This window comes from Podarcis gaigeae (assembly GCF_964106915.1).
Source record: "Podarcis gaigeae genome assembly, chromosome: 12".
Lineage (NCBI taxonomy): Eukaryota > Metazoa > Chordata > Lepidosauria > Squamata > Lacertidae > Podarcis > Podarcis gaigeae.
Genome location: NC_139688.1, coordinates 45,203,745 through 45,222,640, shown reverse-complemented (window position 1 = coordinate 45,222,640; position 18,896 = coordinate 45,203,745). Strand labels below are relative to the sequence as shown.

General features: G+C 41.1%; 2 long non-coding RNA genes across 8 annotated transcripts in view; one reads left to right on the top strand and one right to left on the bottom strand.

Moving 5' to 3' along the window:
- The window catches only part of LOC310828447, a 100,970-nt gene extending 95,686 nt beyond the window's left edge, over window positions 1–5,284 (top strand). For 4 of the 5 annotated variants that reach the window (XR_014556871.1, XR_014556873.1, XR_014556874.1 and 1 more), the window contains one exon: window positions 5,012–5,284. This is a non-coding gene — a long non-coding RNA (uncharacterized lncRNA). Of the gene's footprint in view, window positions 1–3,125; window positions 3,262–5,011 lie in introns of all 5 variants that reach the window. The other variant, XR_014556872.1, reaches the window with a different exon arrangement.
- Window positions 5,285–5,980: 696 nt separating this feature from the next.
- LOC310828462 lies at window positions 5,981–18,500 on the bottom strand. Of its 3 annotated transcripts, XR_014556905.1 has the most exons (5): window positions 18,395–18,500; window positions 17,603–17,660; window positions 16,436–16,568; window positions 12,225–14,178; window positions 5,981–7,948 (listed from the first exon to the last, which is right to left on the bottom strand). It is a non-coding gene; the product is annotated as an uncharacterized lncRNA (long non-coding RNA). The 3 variants fall into 3 exon arrangements; XR_014556906.1 differs by lacking the exon at window positions 17,603–17,660; XR_014556907.1 differs by lacking the exon at window positions 18,395–18,500 and having other exon boundaries at window positions 17,603–18,372.
- Between the last annotated feature and the right edge of the window lie 396 nt (window positions 18,501–18,896).

Genomic DNA, 18,896 nt, shown 5'->3' with positions numbered 1-18,896 from the left:
TAAAGTATTTGTGTGCATACGAATTGGGCTGATAACTTTTCTGCTCTGTTTTGGTAAATGGCTGTTCCTTATAAAATAGTAAGGATATATCTATACCAGCAGTACCCTGTATTTTGGGTCAAGTGGGGGTACTCTGAGTATGCATCTTATAGACGTATATTATCAGGCAGGAAAATTAAAAGGAGCTGCAGCAAAAATGACTAGAATGAGAGATACTTGACCAAACAAATGTGACAGACATTGCTCAAAGGGTAGTACATATTTCATGAGGCACTAAGTTTTTTTGGGCGGTGGGGAATAAAAGGTTAGGTTAATTGTGACATTTGGCTTGGGGAGGAATTACTTGTTTACTTAGGCTAAAAAAAAATGCTGCTCAAAATATAAGCCTAACGGGGACCGATGCAAATCACTCTTCGCTCACTGTACGGACTGTCATGATGAATTTTTGGTGAAAAGCCTCATCTATTTCAAAGACTGGCCACAGTTAGGTTGCTTGGATACAGCATACTACCTAGGGTGATGAATATATTTATGTTTTAGACGAGGCAGGGAGAAATTAATTTTAATTTTCAAGGAATTTTGCCTTTGGCACCTTTTTCTACCTCTTGAAATCCAGTGTGAACTATTAGTGCAGAATTGAGTCTTGCTTGGTTAATGAAGTTCCTGATTATGATTATCTATCTATACAAATTCAAGATAAATTTATCATACACCTAGCTGCCTGTTAGGCTGCCTTCCTCTGGTTTCAGTTAGACTCTTTGTTTGCTTTGGAAGAAAGAGAGAGAGAATTGCAATTGAATCAAATCCAGACAATTGTGTCCAAAGCACCCATTCGTCTCAAACCACTCTAGGTAACCAGTACCAGTGGTACCTCGGTTTTCGAATGTCTCGGAAGTCGAATGTTTTGGTTTTCGAACGCCGAAAACTTGGAAGTAACTGCTTCAGTTTCCGAACGTTTTGGAAGTCGAATGGTCTTCCAGAGTGGATTATGTTCGAAAACTGAGGTAACACTGTACATGCTTTAGCATCCCTTACACTTCCCATCTGACAGCAGCAAATCTGGAATGTGTCACTAACCGCATTTAGATGTCTTGCTAAAAATCATTTAGTATGATATGAAGGAGCCTAGGTAAACTCGCACACTGCAACCCTCCATCTGTGCACTTTCAATTTTACTTGTTTCACAACTAATGTTAGCGTTAACCTCAGTCCTTGGGGCTGCATTGAGGAGGCCAAGAATTGCCTGGGTCATTTGTGTCACACACAACCAATGTTGATGAACTTGTGTTTGCCAAGTGAATTTTTATTGTTTTCCTTACATATTCTTTTCCAACAAATTGTAATAGCACCATACATTCCCTTTGACTCTGCCAAGTCACGACCCCCCTCCCTCCCCACAACTGGTATATTTATCCTCTTTCCATCACGCACATCATTCTCATATTAGTACTATTATACATTGGAGGTATTATGTCAATCCTGCTAGTGTCTTGACCTCTTTACAATTCTTCTTTAAATATTCAATAAATTTACTCCAGTTATTTTGGTATCTTTGATCTCCCTGGTCCCGGATCTTCCCTGACAGTTTGGCAAGTTCTGCATATTCTGTCAACTTCGCCTGCCACTCCTGAATAGTTGGTATATCTTGTACTTTCCATCTTTGGGCCAGAAGGGTCCTCGCGGCAGCTGTAGCATACATGAACAAATTTTGATCTTCTATTTTAATTTGTGTTTCTATTAATCCTAATAGACACGCTTCCGGTCTTTTGGGGAAAGTATATCTAAATATTTTTTTGAGTTCATTATAAATTGATTCCCAATTTTTTTTACCTTATCGCAGGTCCACCACATATGGAAATAGTCCCCATCTGCCTTTTTACATTTCCAACATTTCCTTTCTTTTTTCCTATACATTTAAGCAAATTTTACTGGCGTCAAATGCCATCTATACATCATTTTTAGCAAGTTTTCCTTTAAAGCCATGGCTTTAATGTTGATGAACTTGTGGCCTTCCAGTTGTTGCTGGATCACAGCTTGAATCAACCCCTGACCTGGTTGGAGTCCAGCAACATCTGGAGACCACAGGTTCTCCAATCCACATTCTAAAGTATGGTCACCAACATGGCAAGTGCAAGGGTGCCTGGCAGTACCCTCTGGCACTTCTGATAGATCTCAATAAATATCCCCTCAAACGTCAACAGTGCACGAGAGGGTGCTTGCTTTTCCTGCTCAGCTCCTGTTTGCACTGGCTTAATCTCTCCTACACAGAAAACATCCCCTTAAAACATGCCCACATTTCACTGGATGACTCCCAGCCTCCCTTCCATTCAGAAAAGAATGGAGTAAGCACAGCCATGGATAATGTAGGCAACCTTTTTCCATTTATTGTGGAGTGGGGATGGGGGAGCCTGCCCACACCATCCTATAGTCCTGTAATTTTTTTCTACTCTTGTTTGTGGCAGCCATTTTGAGTTATGACATACCCCATAGCAGCTATTTTATGACTTGTGCCCACTGTACTTCCGCAAATGTGCCCATATTCCAAAAATCTTGGCGACCTATGATTTAGCTTGATGTCTCAACAAGGCGGCTTAGTGGACAAGAAATTGAAGCCAGACCAAGTCCTTGAAAAATGGATCTGCTTGATTTGGAAGTTTGCAAATCCATGTCTTTTGTCTTCACACTCCGCATACTCCCTCCCTTAATTCTTCCATCACAAGGAAGGTGGAGCAGGTAAATTTGAGCGATATTTTAACCACAGGATCTCCCATTCAGAAGTTTACCTTTTTCCACCATGAAGAGGATGGGAAGACCTGCACAAGCTTACTCTCTTCTGAAGCAGAATCCCTTTAGGTGGGAGAAATGTCCAAAAAGGCCCCAGCCAATTCATAAGCTTGCAACTCTCAAACCATCTAACAATTTAATTGTAATTTGTCGTGGTGAACGATACCCTGTCACCTATTCTCTGGTTTTCATTTTCTGGAGCGATCGTGGCTACAAATGCCATCCATATGCTCTGGAATTCATCTGCCAGAAGTTTATTAGTGCTATTAATATTTCATGCAAATAGAGTCGCCTTCTTTGGTAATAGCCTATTAATTCAGTCGTCTTTCTGTCTTCTTCAGATTAATCCTGCCAAACTTCTTTGGTGCAGTCAATCTTGTGCAGCGTAGAAAAGCCAACAAAAAAAAATAGCTGGTACCACACAAGCAACTCAGAAGCAGCCATTTCCCTTCAATGACTGTTCTAGCCAATGCACATGTAAATTTGTTTTCCAAATCATTTCTTTTTCTGAGTGAGAGCAAAATACTAGTAAAATAAAATGCGCTATTTTTGGGGGGGGGGGTTACTTGATTTTCTAGGAAGCATTTTCTTAACAAATGACTTTTCTCTCAAGAAAAAGGCATCGTGAATAAAACTGCACACAAAACACACACAGTTAAATTCAGGCTACAATCCTTTGTCCACTTACCTGGGAGTAAGTTGTGGGACTTACTTCCTACCATACTTATATAGGATTGCATTATCCTTATGCTTCCCCAGTTACAGCCATTTCATTTTACAGTATATAAAGTCAGCAGGCCAGACATAAGAAATATATACATTTTTCCTTTCAACCAAAACCCACAGATTTGCATTTTTTTAAAAAGTATGGACATAAGATTGGAGGTGGGGTGGAGTCAGAGAAAGTGGGAATTGATTTTCTGTGGTTTATATACTCAGCTTTGGAATGCAGCTTTGCTCCACCAGTGTAAAAATAACCTCAAGAGCTCCCTTGCATTGTCAGCTAACTCAATGCAGCCAAATTTCTGATTACTTTTTTTATATGAGCAATAATGTGCACGCCAATGGGGGTGTTTGCTATTCATTCCTTAGTTCATTAGCAGGGTTGGGTTTTATCGTTCAGCGGCATTTAGGCAACAGGTGGGCAGCTCTGTTAGCGCTGTCCGTATCTCAGCCTCAAAAACCTGGCCAGCGTAATTGTCAATTATAAATATGCAAATTGGGCATGCTCAATTTGCATGTTTCATTGGTGAGCTTTCCAAGAGGAAGTTGAAGTAGCCCAAGTCTTGTCCTCATTACAGCACTAGCACACTCTGCAAGGCCTCTGGTCTCCCAGCTCTCCCCACCCCACCCCAGCTCACTCATATAAAAAGAAACACAGCCTTCCTCGCAATCACTTTATCACACTCCTTCACATTCCCTCTCCCCCATCTCAGCCTGAGCTTCTTTAAATGTCCCATCATGCCTCCCACCTTCCCCAGCTGACTAGTGCTGCGTATTGAGGCCTTGGGTTGTCCATGTGGGTGCTAGAGGGAATGGGGTAGTTTTCCCACTTCAGATTAACACTCTTTAGTGAGTTGGAATGCTGAAAACCCCAGGGTTTTTACAGTGTTTCTGCACTGAACAGACCTGCCCCCAAAAGATATTTGCCTTATAGCATCAATGATCCTCAGAATACCCAAGATAATTTAACACCGGTTAGTGTGATAAATGCCTGTTAACCAGCTTGTTACACTCAAAATCAGAGTGGTTAAATTTAGCAAAAGGAGTGGATCTTCCCCAACACTTTGCTGCACTCATATGAAGTGAGGATGTCAATCTGTGCTGGTGATTGTGTATGTCAAAATAGAGGGTGGTACACACTTATTCTGGAACAATTGTTTGTACTGATGCAACACTGGTACATTTATGCATATAATATTTTTTTAAAGCATTCCTTACATGCATTTGAGCATTTCACACATGATATCTTTGGAATATCCTTCAAACTACTTGGTATGGTAAGCCAGAAAATCAGACACCAAATAAACAATGCAAAGTCAGCCTCATATACGGTAATTAGTTTGGCTTCACTAAATTTGTTTTAGGGGAAGATTATTAAAACTGCATCAAGTGAGTGGTCTTATTTGGGGAAATTTTCTATCGTTTATAATACTTTAAAGGAGAAAGTGGGAAAGCTAGCTGGCTCTTGTTAACATCTGACATATCTTTGATTTCTGCTTTGCAGGTGTGGGCAGGAAGGAAGATAATCAAGGAGCCCTAAATCCTAGAGCACAAAGAAGAGAGATCTAAAACGTATGGCTCGGTGCAGCAGCTGGTGTTGTGAATCAGGCCGTTGCCAAAAACAGAACGGCTACTTCACAACACCAGGGTTGCCCCTTGCCACAGTCAACTTTCTCAGCAAGAAAACTCCTTTCTTCAGGACAGGAAAGCTGGATGGACCCATTTTCATTGTGTATGCTTTATAACAAGGAAATAACAATTGGCTGCTGTTAATTTATATTACTGTTAAAGGATTTGTTTTTACTTAAACGTGCTCCCTAATCTGTACAGGTTCTGAATGATGTAATACCAGGGCTGACATACATCCAGAATTTTCTGGACATAGCTGAGATTCGCCTGTCAAAAATGGCCTCTGGGCGGAATTTTTTAAAAGCGGCAAAAATTTCCAGGAAAAGTGTTGTTGGTTTGGGGCAATTTTCATTTAAAAAAATAGGTAAAAGACTTCTTTTTTGGAGATTTTGCAAAAAAAAACCCACAACTCAACAACCTTTGTGTCCCGATTTTCACTTTTTGAAAAAGGTTTTAATCATGGAGTCAGGTTAAAGCATCATTACTGTTACCAGGCAATATGAACTTCCCTTTGGACACCAATTCTCAATCCTCTTCTACTGAAAAAATAATAATACAGGTGTTTTGTATTTAAATGTTATTTGGAAATGAGCGGACCCCCCTTTCAAGTAGACCAGGGGTGGCTACCCTGTAACTATCCAAGTATTGTTGGACTAAAACTCCCATCAGCCACTATGGTCAGTGGCAAGGGATGATGGGAGTTGGAGGGCCACAAATTAGCCAAGCTTTGTTCAAGAAAAGCCAAACTTTTGCAAAATAAAGCTAACTGTACTCATTTGTAATTTGCCTTTCACTCCTAAGAGTAGAGCCAATTGTGATAACATTTGGAAACATTTTATTGCTCTGTATTAATGTTTTATGTCTCACATTTGTGTGTTGCTCCTGTCGCATATGCCCTACTTCAGTTTCCCCCAAAGCAGATACTATCCAGATTATTTGGAGCTCCCATCAGCCCCTGCCACTATGGCCAGGGGTAAGGTACATTGGAGTTGTGGTTCAGCAACATCTGGAGGGCACAAGGTTGGAGAAGGCTTTCCTGTGAAATTATATTGTTATATTCTTATTTTTATTGATTTTGTTGTGACAGTTAAAAAACCAGGAAATAAATGGATTATCAATTAGTTTTGGGAGACATTGGCATGGCTAATTCTATCATAATACCGTACAGGTTTTAGAACACTTTACTGGCCTTACTGAAGTTGAGCCAATCACACACACAGGACACCTCAGTTGCTGGCCTAGATTTAACGCACACACAACTTGTTGGCATCTGTCTGTCTTAAGAGGCAATGGAGTGTGCCTCTGGAGGTGAAGTCAAACTGCTGCGTTAACAGCATTGAAGTGACCTCCCCAGGGCGCAAGTATGTATGGAGGTCCTGGACTGCCCAGACAACAAAACTCCCCTCTCGGTCTTGCTGATGTGGTCAAAGGAAAGCAGAGCAATACATTCGGCACCAGCTTGGCTGTAGGAGCTGCTGGAAGGAGGCGTACAAGGTGCCATCCAACCATCTTAGGGACTCCACTCTGGATTTGTGTAGGGTTTACTCCTTAACCATTTTTTCTCCCAAAGATGTCCCACAAGGCAGTGCAGGTTTAGGAGTTTACCTTCTCCTAGATGGTCTACCTCCCCAGGTCGACAAGCCCCATCTGCTTACACAAACGTAATTTAGCACCAGCAATGAAGAGCTTATGAAACAAGCCAACAAGGCCCTGCAGCCCTATTTGATTGCCATAATATGGTGTTAATGCAGTCTAATTTTTCATTAAAAATTGGCCAGTGACAGAGGTCCTTTTCAGCAGCCTGGCTTGTGATTTATGTGATATGGCTCTGGCTTAGACAAATATGCTGACGTTGAAAGTGTGGGGATTGGTTAAGTGATCTGCTGAGGATTTTAAAGTGTGGGGAGGGAGTTAAATGGGAACCTCTGCCTTTAGGCACATGCTCTAAAGATCTCATTGCCTGGCTTCAGGATGTCAGAGACCAGGAAGGGTGGAAAAGGTGAGGCTCATCTAAATGGAGCAGCGCTACTTTTAGATAGATGATGCCGCCAAGCTAGAGTGGAGATCAATGGTCCGATTCAGTAAATGTCAGCTCCATAGGTTTAAAACAGAAGGGAACGTCCAAATTCTTGGATCGAAAAAGCAAAAGGTTATGTTGAAATTGGTCTCTGAAGGTACCTTAAGCTAACTAGGCCTTTATTGCTTAGCATCCACTGTAACCCTCTCTCTGTTGGGGGAAACGTCTCAGAATGGTAGAGAAATATATCAATAATAATCTTTTTTACAAAATTAAATCCCATAAATGACTTCAATAGCTGCAGACACTGTTTGCCAGCTCAATGGCTGAAAACAAAGGAAGCAAAAGAAATAATAATAAGACTGAGTTACACCCCAACCCCCTTCTCTGCTATCGGAAGGCAGGTGTGTTACATGATAGCGAAAGCACCATCTCCAACAGGCAAAGAACAGGAAGGAATGTGTAATTGAGGTCACCACAAGACAGAGGCAGCATGTTATTGCTGCTTCTCTATACGGGCCTTCAAATGGTAGAGATAATGTCATCGAAATGCACAATGGCGCTTTCAATGGCATGGCAGTGATAAAACCAGGAGACACAAGTGAAAATATAATAAATAAATCGGGCAGACTGTTTATTTCCCCAGAGAAAGATGGTGATTAAGGTGTCTGCCTTCTGCCTTAGCAATAAAAATGTGAGCAATTTTCCTCCCTTGAAGAGTTGTTCCTGGCTTTGCTTGTTTGACACAGAGTCTTCGTTTACAGCCATGACACTCATCCTTTTCATCTGTTTGCTCTAGTAGAAGAACTGAAATAATTTTAGAGGTGAAAGGAAGGTGGAGGGACACATTGCATACCACAAAGGATTTTTAGGCTACCTGCAATCCTATATACCAGGGATCAGCAACCTTTTTTTCAGGCCATGGGCCAGTCCACTGTCCCTCAGACCATGTGGTGGGCCGGACTTTTTTTGGGGGGAGGGGGGATGAACAAATTCCTATGCCCCACAAATAACCCAGGGATGCATTTTAAATAAAAGCACACATTCTACTCATGTAATAACACCAGGCAGGCCCTACAAATAACCCAGAGATGCATTTTAAATAAAAGGACACATTCTACTCATGTAAAAACACGCTGATTCCCGGACCGTCCGTGGGCCAGATTTAGAAGGCAACTGGGCCGGATCTGGCCCCCGGGCCTTAGGTTGCCTACTCCTGCTATATACAGACACTAGGGAGATAGCCCCATTTAACACACTGAGACTTGCGTCTTAGTAAACATATGAGATTGTGCTCTTAAATTCCATGCAGCACAAGTTGATGCAGGCTTACTCAGAAGTAAGTGCCACTATGTACAGAGGTTTTGCACGTGGTCTGTGTCTGCCCAAAAAAAGCCAGAGCAAAGGCCCATCTGGTCCAGTAGCAAACCAGATTAGATTGTCACTAACTTCAGAATGCCTTATGGGGAGGGAGAGAGAGAGAGAGAGAGAGAGAGAGAGAGAGAGAGAGAGAAAGAAAGAAAGAAAGAAAGAAAGAAAGAAAGAAAGAAAGAAAGAAAAGCCCATTCCTTTTGCTTGCCCTCTTAGCAGGTGGAATTCAGTGGTAGGATGCCTCTGAACCTGGAGGTTCTATAGAGTCTTCATAACCAGAGACAGATTTCTTCTCCTTGTCTCTGGGCATTTGTGTAATCCCCTTCCCAGCCCTCCAACCTGGTCCTCCTCGTCACAACTTGTGCCTGCGAATTCCACAAATAGTTACAGGAAGAAACCCTTTCCATGGTCTGTGCTAAATCTTCCCCATGAGTGATACTGAATGACAAAGAATTCCAGTATTACCGTAAATGAACAAAACTCCCCCTCTATCCTCTCTAGGCCCTTGGCTGCCTCTTCCCTGATCTTTTCCCAGTTGTTAAGATGTGCTACAATTCAATTAAGTGCAGAGGTGAAACATGCAATTGTACGGCTATGTCTGTCTGTGCAAATAAAAAGCTTGAAATATATTATGTCACCTACATTTCTGTTCTTGCTGCTGTTCTACGATTCCCTATCCTTTCTAGACCCCCACCTCCCCACAACAAGAACATTTCTGGTATTTCTGGCTAGAGGCCTCTGCCTCACTTACCCCCATTCAAGGCCAGCCCAGACACTGAGGGCCAGCTCTGAGGGCCTTCTGGTAGTTCCCTCACTGTGATTGCAGAACAAAGGCCTGGAAGGAAAGATGCCATTGGTGGCTCGAGGTATGTTTGTCCATAATTCTACCCAACCAAGTACATATGTACCTGCAAGTACATCCAAAGAAGTGGACTTATGTATGCCATAATAAATTTGCTAGGCACTACAAAAGACTGCTGTGAAAATGCCTCTCCTTTTCCCCCAGCCATCAAATCATAAAGCCCAGAAAGAAAATCAACACCTCTTCAAAGTACTGCTATGTTTTATTTATTTAAATAAATTATAATTTATTACTCTTATCATCAATGGGAGTTAATTATCTTGCACAAGCTCCTCAGTTTTTTTCCAGATCCTTTAATTCTGAACGAAGCATGAGTCAAAGAGAAAGGAAAAGTCAAAAGGATAAAGAATGCTAATAGGCATGTTCAAACAGTCAAAGAAAGACATAGGAATTATATCGATATTTATTACTACTGTTGTTGGCATCCGTCTGATCGATTTATGAAATAAGCAGCATTAGATAGGGAGTATCCAAACTACAAGTTAGAAATGCTAGTCATATTCACAGATACCATAGGGCAGGAAATTTTGGCTTCCTTATGAAAGGCAGTTGTGCTCCTCTGCCTGAACACACACAAACCAAAATCCCAAGATCACACATTTTTCCTGAGCATGCTTGTTGACTTACCTATATGTGGGTGGGTGGGGTGAGGGGGATTTTAAAATGTTTTTGCTTAGCTTGCTTAACCAAATGAAGCTTGGTTTACTTGCTTGCAGCTGAAGACAAATTAGGCTGATTATATTGGAAAGGGCACACAGTATATCTAAGAATTAAAAGCATGACTGGGTATTTAGGATAAAGGAAATGAATAGCCCACATTATCCTCAGACTTTGTACAATTAAGTGCCCCAAGGCTTTATGCTATTAATTTTAAAGGAAATGTCCAAATATTTTTAGCACTGGTCACAAAACACTTTTCATTTCCAGCCTTGGGCTGGCTTATGTACATATTGTGTACATGCAAAATTATTCACTTGAGGATGGGGGAATGTTATATAGTTCTGTGACTTGCCGCCTTGCTTTTATGTGAACAAATGGTCCATTTTTATTAACAGATGTTTCTTTTGTGCGCACATCACACATTCCCCAGTTCATTTTCTTTCCTTTGAGATATTGTCTGGTATGCACATTTTTATATGCTAATATTAAACACGTGGTATTTGCCAGAGCAATTGGTATATAAAACAGGAAAGCACCACAGCTTCAAAAGTCTTTTGAAAAGGTTGAGATTAGTGCACTGAGTCCATGCTAGCCTGAAACTGCCTATTATAAACATATATAAATACTAAACTATAAAAGCTTGAGATCTATACATGGTTAGAGTATAGTACTGAGAAAGTTAGTGCATATTTGCACTTGAGAGGGTAGCACACACACATACATCTGCCACAGGATTCTTGTGGTGGGGTGCTGGTGATGTGAAAAACCTCAAAGGACTTGACTGATACTGAAACTGATGCAACAATAAAGCCTTACTCTGCTTTGACCACTTCTTTACATTTTTCTGGGTTCCTAAAGAATGTTACAATCTGCACACTGCGACAAAAGATCAAAAACAGGATAACAATTTGGCATTCAGTTTTTGCTCTACTTTGGGGGGAAGGGAGATATTATTGCCATATTATGCACCTATTTTAATTAATGGGCATATTTTCTTCATGATGTATTCAAATAGCATAAAATGATTAATATCCTGGAAGACAAGATAAAGCAATCATGCTAATTACAAAAGCAGTATAATGCAGTGGATAGAGTGTAGTGTTTGCATATTCAAGGGCCATGTTCAAATCCCCGCCCAAGCCACAAATCACATGATAGCCTCTGCTCAGCCCGTCTCACAAGGTTATTTGAAAGATATGTTAGTCAAACACGACTCATGGCGCACTCTCCAAAAGTGCTACAGGGATGATTAAAAAAATACTGTACTCAACGGCAAAATTCAGACTTGTGACATAAATTCCAAGTGAATAAAATTAAGTGCATACACATATTAATGTTTGCAAACTGTGTTACAGATGTTTAAAAGCAATATAAATGCAGTCAGATCAGAATTAAGCGATTCAACATCTTGCTCCATACTTTGGTAGTTTTGTCTACTTTAATGCTTCAATATTTTATTACATTTATGATAGTTTTGCATAATTCCATAAATCTTCACCCAAAATTTCAGAAACAACAGCGGACAACAATTTCTGTTGACACACTACATAAGCTGCTTGCCACATTAAAGCTATTAGCAATAAAATTCAGTAGTAAAGAGTATTCTTACTAACCCCTTTGTGCTCCTGTCGGGGATTTTTTTTTAATGAGAAACATTTTCATAATAGAATAGATATTACTCTGTATCGAGGGTCTTTATTTTATATTGCAGAAAATTATTAACCAGACACCACATGTTTATCTATGTAGGCAGTACATTAAGATAATTTGCAGAAAGCTAACAATTCCTAAAAGAAAGTAGCACACACCACCTGGAGCAATATTAACCCCCACTCTTTTTTAAAAGGAATGTTGGATTTGTTGGAAACCTGTAGCTTGTCTTACAGTGAAAAGCCAGGGAAAGTGATTCAAACCTTTGTCTGCACTGCAGGTTCATAATTAAGCAATGCAGACACAGCACCTTATAGCTAAACAAGAGCTGCAGTCTTTTGTTCACAAAACCTGCCAAAGATGAGCTGAGCCTGTAACCAAAGAAAATGTATTGGCTGGGAGTCAGATCTACAGCTCTTGCCAGCACGATAGCACAAATGCTGACTTAACACTGGCATAACAATGCACATCATTCTGACCTCACAGATAGACTGGTACAAGTGATTTGGCCAGAGTCACCGGTCTCACCTTTTTATCAATCCATATTACAGCTGGCCACCTACAAACACTGGGCCCCAAGATTTTATCAGCTCACTTATGGTGTGAGCATCTCTTCCATCCCAACCTTAGCAGCATCAGGGCAGCCTTCCTAGAAAGCAGTCATAAATGTGTTCAACAGCTTGTGCTTTTGTAACATACTGTTACAAAAGTCGTGTGTCTGCCCCTCTCTGCCGAACAATAGCAAGAGACTATGGGGTCCCAGGCATCCCTACAGGGTTTGTATTCCTTTGCAGAATGGAAGACACAGCAGAGACTGTCGGGGCTTTAAGAATTAAGGTTTATTCACCCATTTACACCATGGAGGGAGTCCAGGTCTTGCAGCATGGTCCTTTCAATACCAAACTAACCCAATCTATAATTAAAATAAAGTCAGTGTGTCTGAAGGACTGGACAGAAGTTGTCTGCAGCTGAGAAGGTCCCCATGAACTAGACAGCACCTTCAAGAGACTTGGGGGCATAATTCAGAGGATACCATGGCTAAATTTTGTAGTATCATCTCTAGTTCAGCAATCTAATCTCATATGCACTGCAGGTTTGAGCCATAGGCACTCTGCCCATACTTTTCTGTCCTGGGCATGTAGATGAATACCAGAGGCATACTTTATTTTCTCGAAGCAACACCAATATGCATCCTCCTTTAGGTTTAAAGTGGTACTAGATGCCTAGCATATATAAACCCAAACAGTTCTACCTGGTGTTGGAGAGGGTGTCCCACTAAAGGGATATACTGACACATGTGGTGAGAGTGTCCAAAAACAAAAGTTCTGGGGAAATGTTTTCATAGAGATGTCCTTGATGGCAAGGCAGACAGTACCCACGACCCCTGGGCCACCTCTGCTTAAACTGTATAGTCAGGATATGCCACAAATTGGAAACAAAGAACTCATAACACATCTGTTAACCAGGGCAAGAATGACCATTGCCAGGACATGGAAATTATTGCAATTATTGACCATGGACCTGTGGTATAGTGCAGTCTGGCAGGTAGCATTACTGGGGAAACTGACATGGAAATGTAAGATAGCAAGAGGCCAGGGGAATATGATTAACTTTTATCCAGTCTGGGGCGATTTTATAGATTATACAAACAGTGAGGCATATGGTAGAACGATGCCTATGGTCTACATCTACAGCACAGTTTGACGTGCATGAAGTACACATTTTAATTTTAATTTTTTCTCCTTACCTCTTGCCTTTGTATAAACCCTGCAGACCAGCACTGCTACTGATACAATATATCTTTTTAGTTGTGGACAATAGTCTAAGTGATAGAGGTTATTATGTATCGTTTTGTGTTTGTTAAGATTGTCAAAGTGTATATGCTAAAATCATCAGTTTTGTGGAGTATTCAGAGATGCTTCTCTGATTGTATATAGTTGTTTTATCTTTGTTTTAAATATGTATTTTTAATGCATACTTCTTGAGGCTTCAGCCATTTAAAGGTTTTGCCAAATACTCTCCACATGGTTTAGAGTAAGCAAATATATATGCCACATAATGGCATATATGCAGAAAGCATATGACCCAAAAGTTACTGTCTCTTATCTCTAAGAGTTTTGTTTTATCTTAGCAGAGCAAACAATGCCGTGTAAATCAGGAAGATCTTTTCCCATTGACTGGACTCCAGCCAGTTAGTGACTTGTCAGTCAAACGCAGGAAGCTTGTGGGAGACAGAAAGATGGATTACATATGCAGAGAGTTCTGAGCACCTCCACAGGGAGCCTTTCCAGTCACAGCAAGGTTCCAAATGCGTTTTTATGCTCACCATGCTAATGCCTTCAGAAAGATTCCATGTTCCACTGAAGGCTGCATTTACCTTGATTCCAGAAATAGCATCCATATCTTCAGGAGGAAAGGACATTTAAAACTGAGACCAACATTTCAAAATTGGACATGAAGCATGTTTCACAGCAGTAAATTCCTGCAGTAATATCAAGACAAATCAAGATTTACATCCTCAGGGAATTGGAATGGTTTTTAAAATTACCAAAATATGTACCCTATCATTTATGGATGATACTTTTCCCTTTCAAGTCCTACAAAGAGCAGCAAGCTCCATGTCTCATGGATCTGTCCTGATTACAGGAGAAGAGGGCAGGCATGGCCTTTCCTAAAACTAGTGGATCAGTACATTCCAATCAAAGAAGCAAGTACAGTGGTACCCTGGCTTACAGACGCTTCAGGTTACAGATGATTCAGGTTACAGACTCCGCTAACCCAGAAATAGTACCTCAGGTTAAGAACTTTGCTTCAGGATGAGAACAGAAATTGCACAGCGGCGGCAGCGGGAGGCCCCATTAGCTAAAGTGGTATGAATTAAGTTATTAACCCAAAGTACCACTGTATCACCTTGCCAACAAAGGTTCGTATAGTTAAAGCTATGGTTTTCCCAGTAGTGATGTATGGAAGTGAGAGCTGGACCATAAAGAAGGCTGATCGCCAAAGAATTGATGCTTTTGAATTATGGTGCTGGAGGAGACTCTTGAGAGTCCCATGGACTGCAAGAAGATCAAACCTCTCCATACTGAAGGAAATCAACCCTGAGTGCTCACTGGAAGGACAGATTGTGAAGCTGAGGCTCCAATACTTTGGCCACCTCATGAGAAGAGAAGACTCCCTGGAGAAGACCCTGATGTTGGGAAAGATGGAGGGCACAAGGAGAAGGGGACGACAGAGGACGAGATGGTTGGATAGTGTTTTCGAGGTTACCAGCATGAGTTTGACCAAACTGCGGAAGGCAGTGGAGGACAGAGGTGCCTGGCGTTCTCTGGTCCATGGGGTCACGAAGAGTCGGACACGACTAAACAACTAAACAACAACAACAACAACCACTGTATTCCTTACCAGGGAAGAGGCAAAGAGCACCAGTTTTGTACGTCATCCAGTTCTCACCTGACATCAGGGAGGGACTCTTATGCCAGTCCAACAAGTGTGTGCTCATCCAGTGATTAGACTACAAGTCTTCAAATAGATGCATTTTGGGCAATAAGTAGACAAAGCATACTTAAACATACTTAATGTTCAAATACGTTTGGTCTTAACAACTATTAAAAACAAAACAAATAAACAAAAAACCTATTATGCCACATCAAGACAAGAGCAACAATTACCCGGGATCTTAAAATCACGATATACAACTTGTTATCTGGGTAGAAAAGAGTGTAATTTATTTTAAAGAACATCACAACCAAACAGCATGTACTATTTTTTAGGGGGAATTAAAATACAGGAGGTTCACTCTAACCTATATTTATACTACTGCACAAAGCCACACGTGAATAGCTGTGCAGAGATGGAAAAGCTTGAGTGTGAAGTGAATAAATTGAAACTAAATTTAGCTTCTCTGCAACAAAAGTTTCAAAATTCCTGCTGTGTACTCATGAAGTTTAAAAGACACAAGCTCTTTGAAACTCCTTGTGGTTTAATCTATTCACTGAGTAATCAGTAATAGTTTAATGTATTCAAACTCTCCCTGTGTAAATGGATTTTAAAAGAAAATTAATCACAACCAGAATAAATCTACATTTCAACATACTATATATTTCCCTACTATATATATACATACTATATATACTTGCAACTATATGTACATACCATATAGTTCCCCATTTAAACCTAAAGTGGCTGCAAACCACTTTTGTATCGTTATTTTAGGAAAATTGATATTTTCTCAAAAATTTATAGTAAATGACACAGAGAATTTTATTGACAGGCAGTCTATAAATACCTAGAATTTTTTTTTTTAAATCCGCAATTCATTAAAATTTAAATGACAAGGAAATCCTTTCTTTACCACAAAAACAAACAGTAAGGAGAACTAGTGCTAATTTCCTGCTATAATTTTAATCTGAAAACCTAGTATTTATATGGAGAGAGAGAGACAGAGAGAGACAGAGAGTCTTATTAGAGTGTCTAAAGCAGGTGCTTCCTGCTGAAAGAGGGAGGGATAAAGAAAATAAATCTAATTTTCAAAGTTTATAACCTAGGGGTGATATTCTGTCACTTCTGTTGCCATCTGCACTAAAACTTAGTTGAATTAGAACTGTACTGCATTTAATACTACAGAGTGTGTGTCCAAGTGTTTGCATTCTTGCACCAATGAAATGTGTTAATGGCAGCCTTCCGGCAAAGCAAATGCTTAGTCTGTGCCCTTCAAAGGGTTTGTGAGTGATCCTTACCCTGCTGTCTTCATCCTTAATTGGCCTCCACTGTGGGGAGCAATTAAAAATAAATGGTAGCTTGCTGAGCCGCTGGGAGGGATGTTCTGCAGTTCTGATCATGAGCAGCCTTTCATAGGTCCAGCATCAACGCCTGAGATGGGCAAAGAGAGAAATAAAATTAAACTGAACTACTGCGTAAATACATTTGGTGGAAAAAGCTACCACTCACATCAGGGTAGTTGTTTAAAAGCTGAAATTAGATTGACTTTAAAAGCGATGTACAGAATATTTGCCTAATGAACTGAAACTAAGCCTACGGATATGTAACTGAAGCAACTGCATGCAGTATTCTGTAAAGCACGGTGCTTACTGATTGTGCTAAATAAACAGAATGATGAAAGCGCTAGAGATGTGTTATATGGAAATTAATGGTTATTTAAATATGACATATCAAGGCATGACTCCTCTTGCCTAAGTATCAAATAGCTAACATACTATGGTAGTTATCAGCACGGGCCTAAAACCCAGAGTTCTCCCTACCCCAACAATTCAGATTTCAAGCTCATCACTTAACTTTAAAGGATGGCCTTAAAAGAAGCCACCCTCATCACTCCCCATATCTGTAATATGGGGACAATTCTGACGCACATTAGACGATCTCATAAGAACTGAAATAACAAATAAAATGACTGAAGATTTAGTATTTATATCATGTTTTCCCCTTTCATATTCCCTTTTGTCTGAAGTGGCTAAACAAGACTGAGCACTTTCAGAAGGGCTGTGTTTTATGCAGCTTTTTCAGTCATTCTATTGTTACGTCATCAGAAATTGACCAGGTACAGAAGGAAATGAGAATAGGGCAACATAGAGTCCCTTCCCATTCTTCTTTGGCTTGGCATCTATGGAAGAATTGGCTATAATATATATCACATCTGAGTCTTTTTTTTAAAATAGCCCCTCCATCCCCTGATGTTCATCTCAAATTATGCAACATTTCTAAGCATCATTCCAATTACAGGTGCAAGCAACAGCAGGAGTGCAGAATTATCCAGCGATTATCCCATAAAACCTTTGTTCAAATAAAAATGTTTAAATGTTTAAGAGATGGCATGGTGAGACCTCATGGGGTTTCTTTCAGAAAGGAGCTCAAAGCTAAAACACCACGGAGAAATCCTTGTTCTGTACCGTTCCAGATTCCACTTCCCATGTTGACAGAAAGCAGAGTAGGGCATCAACCTCTAACCTGAAGGAAAGGGATAATAGTGTCATAAGGCTGAATATGCTTTTAGGGTATTACAGAGTAAGCATAGAAGCTAGCAGTTTTGGAATCAATGAATCCCATACAAAGCAGATACCTGTATAGGTGAAACTATAACCTGATTAATGCAAAGCATCAATGCAAAGCGTTATAAGCCTAAACTATAGAAGCATAAGTGATTGGCAGTTGACCTCTGGAGACAGGCTTTGCACTTTAAGGTACCTTATTTTTCCCAAAAGCTCATTCTCATTTCCTTAAAATTCTGCATAAATTAACACACTGCGCAAATTCATTAAGTAAACTCCTACATGGCACACCAGAGCAGCACCATCTAGTGGCAGATTTCGAGAAACCAAAGGGATTCTCTGGAGTTTAAACCAGGGTTTCCCAAACTTGAGTCTCCAGCTGTTGTTGTGGGGGGGGGGTTGGACTACAATTCCCATCATCCCTCACCACTGGCCCTGCTAGCTGGCGACGATGGGAGTCGTAGTCCAAAAACAGCTGGAGAACCAAGTTCGGAAAACTGGTCTGAACCAAAAAAAGAGGGAGGGAAGAAGCCCCTCGAAGCGATGGTGAACAAGAAGAGAATAACATGGCGAGGTGTGTGTTTGAAATGTGCGTGCATATTTTCCCCATTCGCACGTTATCCACGAGACCCTTTAACACGCGTCTTCTGACTACACTTGAGAGTTATAAAGTAAGGAAGCGCCTCCTCACACCTTTCCCTTCCCTCTGAAACTCTTCATGGAGAGGCGGGAGGGCAGGGCGCCTTGACCGACGCCCGCGCTTCCTCGACGGCGCCATTTTGCCACCCTGCGAAGAAAGAGACCGGCTGGTCGCGTCGTTGTTTTTATTTTATTGCCTTTTTCTCCCTTTGCTTAATATATTGGCAGCGGGAAGAAGAGGAGGAGGAGGAGGGTGGGAAGGGGAGGGGAAAAGCTTTGTCCACTTCCCTCAAAGCTTCCCCATAAGGTGCGAGGTGACTGTAGCGGGTGCGCCTGAGGGCGAGCGGGCGGGCGAGTCCTTCCCTCGTTCCCTTCAGCGGCACGCGACGCCTCACTCTCGCGCTCGCGAGGGAAAGCCGTGCGCCTCCAACCCTCCCTGCGCGGCCTTTTTTAAAAAATCCCGTCCCCTCCCGAGGCGGATCCGCGGAGCCACCGCCCCTCAGGCCGCGCGTCTTTCACCGCCTTGAGTTCGCTCGCTCCACGCGGTCGCCTCTTA